At 35.7% G+C, this 11,098-nt stretch overlaps 1 pseudogene; it reads left to right on the top strand.

The window, feature by feature from the left end:
- The first annotated feature begins 533 nt into the window (after window positions 1-533).
- On the top strand, window positions 534-6,586 carry LOC139858937 (disease resistance protein RPV1-like; annotated as a pseudogene).
- Window positions 6,587-11,098: the final 4,512 nt, after the last annotated feature.

The following is an 11,098-nucleotide window of genomic DNA, read 5'->3' as shown; positions in this document are numbered from 1 at the left end:
AGTTTTAAGGCGATTTCAAGTGGATTAAAAACCCTAGCCTCCCTAATCGTATTTGCGATTACACACAAATCTCGTTGTTGCTGCATAGGAGCTGCTACACGCGTGCGTGATCAATTAGGTTAACCAGTCAGTCTGATATGTTTGTGATCTTCTTCTCCCTTCTGTTTAATTTTGTAAATTCTAGTTTAGTTTTGATTTGTAAAATCATCCACTTTCAAATTTTATATCCGTAAGTGGATTCTGTAACTGAATTGTAACAATATGCAATTACATAAAAAAGATTGGATATATGTGATGATGAAATTATTCCCTAATGTTATTGTTGACTTTCTAATATTCTTTTATTAACTTTTCCCTGTTGATATTGTATCCCATATAGTATTATGTATCAAATTGCTTTAATATATTACATTGTATAATCTCTAGATGCTCTTCTGTTTGATGTCATTAATTAGTCAAATGATTCCTTTAGCAAAAGTAAACGTCAACCCTTATTTCCTGTTTCTGATTTGAATTGTTCATTCATTGACTAATTGTACTCTTCATTATAGCTTGTATAATAACATGAATTTCTGGTAGATAACATATATTTGCAGCCAACCTACTGAGTTTCGGAATAGGATAAAGAAAGGAGGGTGTCACCAACATCACGGTATGTAGTTGAAAATCTCTATGATGGGTCTGTTTATGTATCTGTTCTTATTGATGAAGATTGTAGCAAGTAATATATGAATTTATGATTTTATTCTTATGTATAAATGTATCAGATTTTATGTATGTGGAGTGTTATCTTTCGTTAGTAGGGTGTTTGTATCTAATGTTTAAGTATAGACACGGCTCTCAATATCATTATATATATGTCATGTTTTGTATCTTACTATGTGCAGGTAGCTTGAGAGATCGAATTGCATTAACCTTTTACTAAATATCCAACGGTCAATTCGGTGATGTCATCACCATCTTCACAGTTTGCTCACAGATGGAAATACGACGTGTTTGTGAGCTTCAGGGGTGAGGATATCCGTAAAACATTTGTTGATCATCTGTTTAGTGATTTTACAAGGAAAGGAATTTATGCATTCAGAGATGATAGAGAGTTAAAGAGAGGAGAAACGATATCCTCTGAACTCTATAAAGCCATTGAACAATCAAGATTCTTGATAGTTATATTCTCGCCCGACTACGCTTCATCAAAATGGTGTCTGAGGGAGCTTGTGAAGATTATGAAATGCAAAACGAGAGATGATAAATATGAAGTTCGGGTTCTCTATTACAATGTCACACCTGAAGTGGTAAGGAATCAAACTGGTAGCTATAAAGAAGCCTTTATGAAGCATGAAACTTTGAATAATAGAATTGAGGTTTCTGAATGGAAGGAAGCTCTAACCCTTGCTGCCGATTTATCTGGATGGAATCTTCAACTCCAATCTATGTCTTATCTGTAAATACTCGATTCTTGACTCTGTTTTATTTTATTTTGAATAAATATACATGGGACCAAAGGGCCATTGGTCTGGCGGCATCAAGGTGCACCTCCGATCTTGCTCATGAGTTCAAGTCCCGTGGTGGACATTCTGTCTATTGGGTGTGTGTGTATTTGCCTTTAAAAAAAATTATATATACGTGGGAAAATGCCTAACGAGGTCCTTCAATTTTTTAAAGTCAACTTTTTAGCTGAAACTATTAAAACTAATTAGATGGTAGGGTAGTTATTTTTTAACTGATTTATATGTTGCTCAAAATAAATTTTATAGTTGGATATTGCACCTGAGACTTTCAGAAACTTTTGTGGTCCCTTGGGCATTTTGCCATGTATTTTCCATTATGATGTATTTATTCAATATATATGTCATCAACAATACCGAAGTTTTCAATTTTCGTTTAGCAGTTTACTCTCAAGATAGTTACAGTATCATTTTGTTAATGATCTATGAACTAAAATATATAGTAGTATAATCTTGTTGCTTGGCACCCTTTGTAGTTCATTTGATTCACAATGATTTTCTTATCCGTGTTCTTTATGGTTTTGTAGGCACGAGCCAAGTTTTATAGAAACTATCTCAAAAGAGATATTTTATAAACTAACTGACGGCCCTTTGGATGTTGGCGACAACCTGGTTGGATTATACACACGTGCAGAGCAAATGAACCTTCTGCAATTTGTTAAGTCAAGTGAGGTTCATATGGTAGGAATATGTGGTATTGGTGGAATAGGAAAGACAACAATCGCTAAAGCCATCTTTAATCTACTACATACACATTTTGATGCATACAGTTTTCTTGAAGATGTTAAAGGTGTTGAAAAACGGTACGGGTTAGTCCATCTCCAGCAAAATCTTCTTGAAGATCTCATGAAGATAGGAAATTTAAAGATGCATAATGTAAGTCAAGGGATCAACATAATACAGAGAATTTTGTTGGCTAAAAAGGTTCTTGTTATACTAGATGATGTTGATGATTATGATCATCTTGAAGCTCTAGTCGGATCTCCTTCTTGGTTTGGTCCCGGAAGTATTATTATTGTTACGGGTCGAGATTGACAGTTGTTCAATGCTCATGGAATTGAAGAAATATACGAGGTTGATATTTTGTACGATTATGAAGCTCTTGAGCTTTTTAGTCTTTACGCCTTTAGAAATAAACATCCAAAAGAAGAATTTAAAGATCTTTCTAACCAGGTAGTTAAATATGTAAAAGGACTCCCGCTTGCTCTTAAGATTTTAGGCAGTTTTCTGTTTGGAAAAACTGTTGAAGAATGGGAAAGTCAACTGAAGAAGCTTCAAAGATTTCCTCATTCACAAATACAACAAGTACTTCGAATTAGTTATGATGCATTAGATTATGATCAAAGAAATATTTTTCTTGATATTGCGTGTTTCTTTAAAGGAGAAAAGAAAGATTACATAGAGAAAATATTAGATGCGTGTGATTTGTTTTTTGCAACTAACATCAGAGTTCTTATTGATAAGTCGTTGATATCGATTCGCAATGATAGACTGCAAATTCATGATTTGGTCCAAGAAATGGGTTGGCAAATTGTACACGAGGAATCTGAAGAGCCCGGGAAACGCAGCAGATTGTGGTTTCCTACGGATGTGCTTCGTGTATTAAACAAAGTTAAGGTGAGATTTAACCATTATTCTGTCTTTTTAACCTACAAACAAAACAACTTAGTATATCTTAAATACAGATCATAACATTTGGGTTAAGCTTTTGGGGCTTGGGCCAATTGGGTCGTGCATAAAGATCATAACATTTATGAAATAGGTCTAAGGGTCTTGTGAATGAGTCAAACCACTAGAGCATAAAGATCATAGCAAGTTTCATCCATCAAACATTTATGAAAGAATTCATGGTTATATCATTTATTATGTATCTTAATATTATCTTATGTATATAGATACAGATATAAATGACAATAACTGAGATAATATGACAGAAATAACAATTATTAAAAAATATGATCCATGACTTGTTTTGACCCATTACCCAACCTGACCCATTTGGACCGTTTAAAAATCTGACCCGTTTGACAATTGACCCATTTCAACCCAAAACTGTTTTGACCCGTTGCCAAACCCGACCCAACCTGACCCGTTTGCCAGGTATAATTATACTCTAAGAACAGAAAAACCAGAAAGACTAAAACTGAAGCCTGGATACTGTTAAATTGATTCGCGACATAGAGTTTGGCTCCAAAATTTATTAAAAATTGTATGCTTGACATTTTTTTTTAATCAAAAGGCTCATATCATACCATCTTACTTCTAATACATACGCGATTATACTCTGTAATTTTTAGGGAAGTGAATCTGTTATAGGCCTATCCATAGATGTTTCGCGCTCGGAAGTCAATGTTAGTGGCGAAACCTTCACAAAGCTAAATAATCTTCGATTATTATACCTTTATATTGGATCCTGGCATAAGCTTTTTGATAACAATGGAAGAAAACGCATAAGCAAAATGGGCTTAGAAACAACGGTGAAGGCTACTACTGAAAGGATCGATTTATTGTCGAACAAATTACGGTTGCTTTGTTGGCATGGGTACCCTTTCCAACATTTACCCATAACGTTCTGCCCTGAGAACCTTGCTGTTCTTGACTTGTCATACGGTTACATCAAAGAAACTTGGACCGGATCAAAGGTATATACAGATGATATATATATGTAGTTTGCTTTTTGACATGTTTTTGTGTAATATTCTACCAGATGTGGCAAATTCAAGCCAAGGTTAAAAAGACACGAGACGGAGACGGGCCGGTCAGGAACTGAAAGGTTGCGTCGGTAGATATGGGGTCGAGATGGACGTTGACCAAAGTTGACTTTTAAATATAAATATATTAAGTATAAATATTTCAAACAAAAATACTTTAGACATTAATATATTAAATATAAGTGATTAACGAATAAATTTTTTTTGGTGTTAGTTTAAATAATATGTAGATATAGATAGATATACATAGATTTTTTATAATTATAGTGTCTTTATTAATTTATCTTTAAGGGATGCTATATAAGTGAGGTTTTTCCAAACTAATCTATAAATAGACTTGAGTTTTTTGCTTACACTAGAACAAAGCCTGACAAAAAACCGACTTTTGACTGACTTTGACCAGAGTTCTAGCGTTGACCGACTTATTAGACGGTTTTGAGCGAAACGGGACGGGCTATTCGCCAAACCGCGGTAACGGTCGCCGCAACCACTGTTTGCAACCATGCTTAAAGCTATCACTTTCAGTTTTTACTATAACAATGTAAGCCGTTTCCATTGATGTACACAGGGTTTCGTAAGGTTGGTGTCAATGAATCTTAGTCATTGTCGTAACTTGATAAAGACACCATATTTTACCGAAACTCCAAATCTTGAAGAACTAATACTTGATGGTTGTGAAAGTTTAAAAGAAGTTCACTCATCCATCGGAACACTTTCGAACCTCGTTGTCTTAAATTTAAGAAATTGCACTAGTCTTGTGAGTCCTCCTTACTGCAACGGACTGAAATCTCTTCAGATTCTTAATCTTTCCGGTTGCAAGAAACTGGACCGATTTCCCGAACATCTTCACAAACTGAAAACGTTAGTGGAGCTTCACGCTAACGGGACCTGCATCACTCATCTCCCTTCTTCTGTATTATCACTTATTAATCTTCAAGTATTTTCACTAGGTCGACGAGAAGAGGTACACAATAATAAATCATTAATCGGCTCAATTCATTGGCCTTCGTTCTTACCAATCAAGATGCAATATCCACCAAGTGCGGTATTGCCTTCCTTATCAAGTTTAAGTTACTTACGAGATATCGATATCGGTCACTGCAACATAATGGAAGCGAGCCTTGACGGTATCGAATGTTTGTCGATGCTTGAAACTGTAAACCTTAATGGGAATGGTTTTACAAGGTTGCCTAGCTTAGCTAAACTACATCGACTTAAAACGCTTGGTCTGGTTGGTTGTAAGAAGATCGAAGCATTACCTGAACTTCCACCGAACATTGAATTGGTGGAGGCACAAGACTGCATATCGTTAAAGGAATTACCAGTTAATTCGACTATGTACAATAGTAGCATTCAGTGCTTCGACTTCACAAACTGCGAGAAGATGATCGAGAATCAGTCTGTTGAAAGCCTGGTTACCATGCTACTACCACAGGTCCCTCCTCTTATCTCTTTGTGTCTGTGTGTGTGTCAGTGTGTGTGTGTGTGTGTTTAGTTTTCCTTATGAATATAACATGTGTGTGTGGTGGGTTCTTTTTTTGGATTAATGAAAAATAAAAAAGTTAGGGTTGAAATTGAAAGATTAAAAAGTGGAAGGGCAAGAAATGTAATATAGATTCATTAATGCATTAATGACTACTAATAAGTGTTTTTGATTTTTATAGGGGCGCATTGATCCGTATAAGATGGTGAGTGTATTACTTCCAGGAAGTAAAATTCCTGGTTGGTTTAGCAATCAAAGTATGGGAGATTGTGTACAAGTGAAGTTACCTTCAGACTGGTCTTATGAAAAGTTCAAAGGAATAGCATTTTGTCTTGTATTTACTTCAAAAAATCGCAATGGTCGCAAGAGTAGTTACGGATCGATTGGATATAGATTTAAAAACTCTGATGGTACTCCTATTGGAGTCGAGTCTCCAATTCCTGATTCGATATTTCAATACGAAAATATTGGTATCAAGTCTGACCAGATGATGTTAAGTTATCACAAATCTGAACCGGATTGGAAGAAAGCAAAGAAATACATTTCGGTTTCTTTTGAAATTTATGGTGCAGATTGTATGGTGAAAATGTGTGGTGCAAGACTCGTGTGTGAGGAAGATGAACATCAAGAAGGTGGTGATAATTTAAGGATGATTCAATGGCTACCTCCACCTAAATGTGCCGACCATTAAGAATAGACAGATGTAAGCCTCATGTTTCGGTTTACTTGAGAGTGGCAGTCTTTTGGTAATAGCACAATTCCAGATTCACCTATATTTCAATATGTTCTTTTTGTTTATTTTATTTATTTTTATGGAAATCAAATGTATGTTGATCATGTGGTATCTTCTGTCTGTAGTTCCTTTTTAGTTTATGCATCAGACCATAAGTGAGCTCTAAATTTGGATCTGAGATCAAAATATATTTAGATATATGTTTTTTCATAGGTGGGTTCAAGGTTAATCGTAACTATTGAGCCACTCTGTCAAGTGGGTAGCGCCGTGTTGCAGGATTTTAGGGGCACCGTCCCATAGTTGGGGGCCCAACGGTATTTACCCAAACTTTCCCCCTAAATACCAATCACTATTTCGGGTAAGATATTAACCGGTATTTCCCGCCAAAACAAAGGGTTGTACCTTTTCATTTTCAACTTACGATAACCACCTTTTGAATATGTATCTATGGGTGTGCTTTCGTAAGAGCATACCGAAATTACACACATACTTTAATATTTTGATTTGTTATTTGATTGCCTTATTCAAATATCATTTTGTGAACTCAAGGCATTAATAGGGTTGAAATAATCATCTCTGGTGTAAAAATATTGATATACTAGAGATTCAGACTTCACATGTTTAGGTTAGAAGCATCAATGTGTTGCAGCTGAAATAAGAACTTTCATTTGAGGTGGCCTGTATGTGATCGATGAAAAAAATTGAAGCCTAACTGGGTTGTAAATTGACTAACTAGCAGATAAGTTAAAAGTTTGAGTGTTCCTAAATTAACTAACAACATGAATCAGCTTATCTGATGTGGAACCGGGCTAGCCGACACGCAAATTGGATTCAACCGAGATCGATTATTGCTTGGAGCCAAAGATAAAGAATGCTAGTTTATTTTTATTAAGGTTATCTACATCTATCTATTAGTTTAAACTAGTTTTCGAACCCTCGCTTCGCGGCGGGGGTTCGATTTTTAATGTATTTTATTGTGTTTAGTTACGGAGCCTGCGAGTGAAAAATCAACATATATGAAAAGTACCCTAAATATTTAGCGTTTTTTTAAAAGTGTCCGTTTTGCGTATAGTTAGTGACATTGTGTTTATAAAATTATTTCGAGTTTAAGGATGGTGTCGGAAAAATTTAACTCGTTGCGGGCGAGAAGATATGACCTGTTGAATATTTCAGTGGAGTTTATTTAAGATATTTTATGAAAATTTTGATTTGACGCTTTAACCCCCTGTGTTGGGGGCCGATTTTAATTTTTGAACAAAGGGTGAGGGGCTTTTGTGGTGTTACTTGAAAGAAAGAAGGGGGAAAAAGATGAAAAGACGAAAATACCCCTGATAATATTCATAAATTTTGTCTAATAGTTAATATGGTAATAATTATTTAATTACTTAGTTTAGATCCCATCCCGTGTAGAGTCCTAGTCGGTGTAAAATCTTGAGTCTAAGTAAGTGCATGTAAACTATACTGATGAACTATTAAAAAATATATAAATAAAAAACCTGTTTTAATAATAAAAAAAAAAACTTAGAAATAAATCAAAGAAACCTGTTTTTAAGAAAAAACCGGTTTCTAAAACAAGTAAACGGAACCGGTTATTGAAAAAAGAGGTTTCTTTAGTCAAGTTTAGGAACCTCTTTTTTTTTTATTTATGAAAAACCGGTTTCTAAAGCGGACAAAAGGAACCGGTTTTAAAACCGGTTCCGGACTTTAAGAACCCCTACTAATAGAAACCTCTTCTAAAACCGGTTCTAAAGGCTCTAAAAAGATGTTTCTTTGCTTAATTTTTGTAGTAGTGCTTGATCCTCATCATTATCTATTACATAAGATAAAATTGAGATATAAATAACAACTCATTTCTTAAATATGTTAATATAAGATGCATGGTCTGATTTAGATATGTTAATAATATGGATAATCTAGTGGTTGGACTTCTCACATTATAACAAGAGGTAATGGGTTCGAATTTTACTAGCATCACATCTTGTTATACTCCGTATATAGTTAGGGAAAGGGTCGAAAATGTAACGGATAATCCGGTTAGACCATGTATATTCAAGGGATTTTTTATATACAACAACAAAACTCAATACCACATAAGTGATGTACGGGGGAGGTGATATGTAGACAATCTTTCCCCTATCCGAAAATAAAGACAAGTCATTTCTCCACCCAGAGTGAAGTAGAGAAAGCCATCACTCTCTTTATTCGACGAATAAAGAGATTGCTTCCGAGAGGACCTTCGGCCTTTAAGTAGGAAAAGGTTTAAAAAAAAACTAAAATAAACATAATAATAGACGCCATGAAAATGGTAGAATCAAATTTCCATGGGTTTTAAATCCTGTCTGGAATTTAATTTAGACTCTAAGAGTCAAGAGTCAGTCAAGCTGCCAAGTCACCAATAAATCGACGATTGTTGTTGACTTAATAGAGCAGTAGGATTTTTTATATACAATCTTTTACCACTATAAAGCAAGTGGCATATGGCCACGTGTCATTCCGTTAATTAACTTCAGCCTCTTAATCCAGGTGTTAATTAAAGATTAAAGCTTAATTAATCTCCAAAATTCTGACAAAATGACAAGTGTCACTTTGCTATTGGCCTCACACCATAATCAACTTCTATCTACCCGTAATTCTTCTTAAACTGCCTTCTTCACCCACCGCCCACTCTCTCTTCTAATATCTCACACACTCAACATTTTCTCCTGCGAATATGGCCGCAACCCTGCCGTAATCGACCTCGCCACTACATCTAATTTATTTGTAACAATTTTACGCATCTATTGGTATAAATTTTGTATACTATCTCAGGTTTACAGCGATTTAGGGTTTACAGGGTATATGTGATCAAACAGAGATATTAGGGTTGCGAAATTCACTTTCAATCATGTGGTTTTTTGCTTCCAGATGCAAGGATAATAGTGATTTTTCACTATTATATCTCTAACAAAAGCAAAATCAACGGAATCTATACTGCATTCATCACATAATCATGAGCCTCTTTGGTCTCGGCAGGCAAGCTTATTTTTTCCCAATTCCGTATCTTGATTTTTGATGCCTTTGATCATATATCATATGTATATCTTTTTCTGGTTTATGAATTTTTAGGATGTATGATGCAGTTACGTTTAATTTATTGATTTAGGTATCGCTAATTCATCATGATTATGATTAATTTTATGTTTTATTGTTTATATTGTTGCTCAATTAACTTATGTGGTATACGAAATTATCAATACTGCAACATAATCAGATGAAAGAAGGTATGAGTGCAACGGATCATATCAACGAATTCAACAATCTTGTTTCAAGATTAGAGTCGGTTGAAATCAAATTTGATGATGAACTAAAAGCACTAATCTTGCTTTCATCATTACCGAAAAGTTGGTCGGATACGGTTACCGCGGTTAGTAGCTCTACCGGTACTACTAAGCTTGCGTATGAAGGAATTAGGGATTTAATTCTCGGTGAAGACACTCGTAGGAGAAGTTCGGGGGAATTGTCATCCGGTTCTTTGTTAAGTACCGACAACCGTGGTAGGAAAGTTGATCGCGGTGTGAAGAGGAGTAAAGGGAAGTTCAAGAAGAGGTATCCAGCGAAAGACCGAAGTGACGTTATTTGTTGGGGTTGCAATCAAAAGGGGCATTATCAAAGATATTGTAAGAATGCTCCGGTTAAAGATGTTAACTTGACCGCGGAAGATACGGAGGATGCACTACTATGTAGTATTGAAATTTCGGTGGAGTCTTGGGTCTTGGATTCGGGAGCTTCGTTTCACGCTACACCCACTAAGAGCGTAATGAGGAATTTTTGGGCGTATCAAGGTAAAGTTAGATTGGCAAACAACAAAAGTCTCGAGATTAAAGGTATAGGAGATGTTGTATTGAAGACTACTGTTGGTTCTAATTGGACTTTGAAGAACGTGAGGTTTATTCCTAAGTTAAAGAGGAAGTTAATCTCGGTTGGTCAATTAGATGAAGAAGGTAATGAGGTTACTTTCAAGAATAGCCAATGGGAGGTGATTAACGGTAGTAATGTCGTAGCTCGTGGACATAAAAGGGGAACTCTTTATATGGTTGAGGTGTTTGAAGAAGACACGGTGACTGCTACGGTTGACGTTTGGGCTAGTTCTACTCTATGGAACCGAAGACTCGGGCATATGGATAAGAAGGGTATGAAGGTTCTTAGTTAGAGTGGGAGGATTCCGGATTTGAAAAATATAGAGCTAGGGTTTTGCGAACCATGTACTTATGGGAAGCAAAAGAAGGTAACTTTTATTAAATCGGGGAAATCACCAAAGTTGAAGAAATTGGAGCTAGTTCATACGGACGTTTTTGAGCCAACGAATGTAGAATCACATGGAGGTTCTCGTTATTATGTCACCTTCATTGACGACGCCACTCGAAAGGTATGTGTTTACTTTCTTAAAGCTAAACCCGAAGTTTTTGGTACTTTTGTGAAGTGGAAAGCAATGGTTGAGAATGAGACCAATTTAAAGGTCAAGTGCATAAGGTCGGACAACGGAGGAGAATATGGTAGTTTTGAGTTTAAAGACCATTGTGCAAAGTTCGGTATTAGAATATTGAAAACGGTGCCGGAGACACCGCAACACAATGGGGTCGCCGAACGTATGAATCGTACGTTGAACGAAAGGGCTGGGAATATGAGA

This window comes from Rutidosis leptorrhynchoides, chromosome 1, assembly GCF_046630445.1.
Source record: "Rutidosis leptorrhynchoides isolate AG116_Rl617_1_P2 chromosome 1, CSIRO_AGI_Rlap_v1, whole genome shotgun sequence".
Taxonomy (NCBI): domain Eukaryota; kingdom Viridiplantae; phylum Streptophyta; class Magnoliopsida; order Asterales; family Asteraceae; genus Rutidosis; species Rutidosis leptorrhynchoides.
The sequence above is the reverse complement of the archived record's forward strand: the minus strand, read 5'-3'. Positions and strand labels throughout refer to the sequence as shown.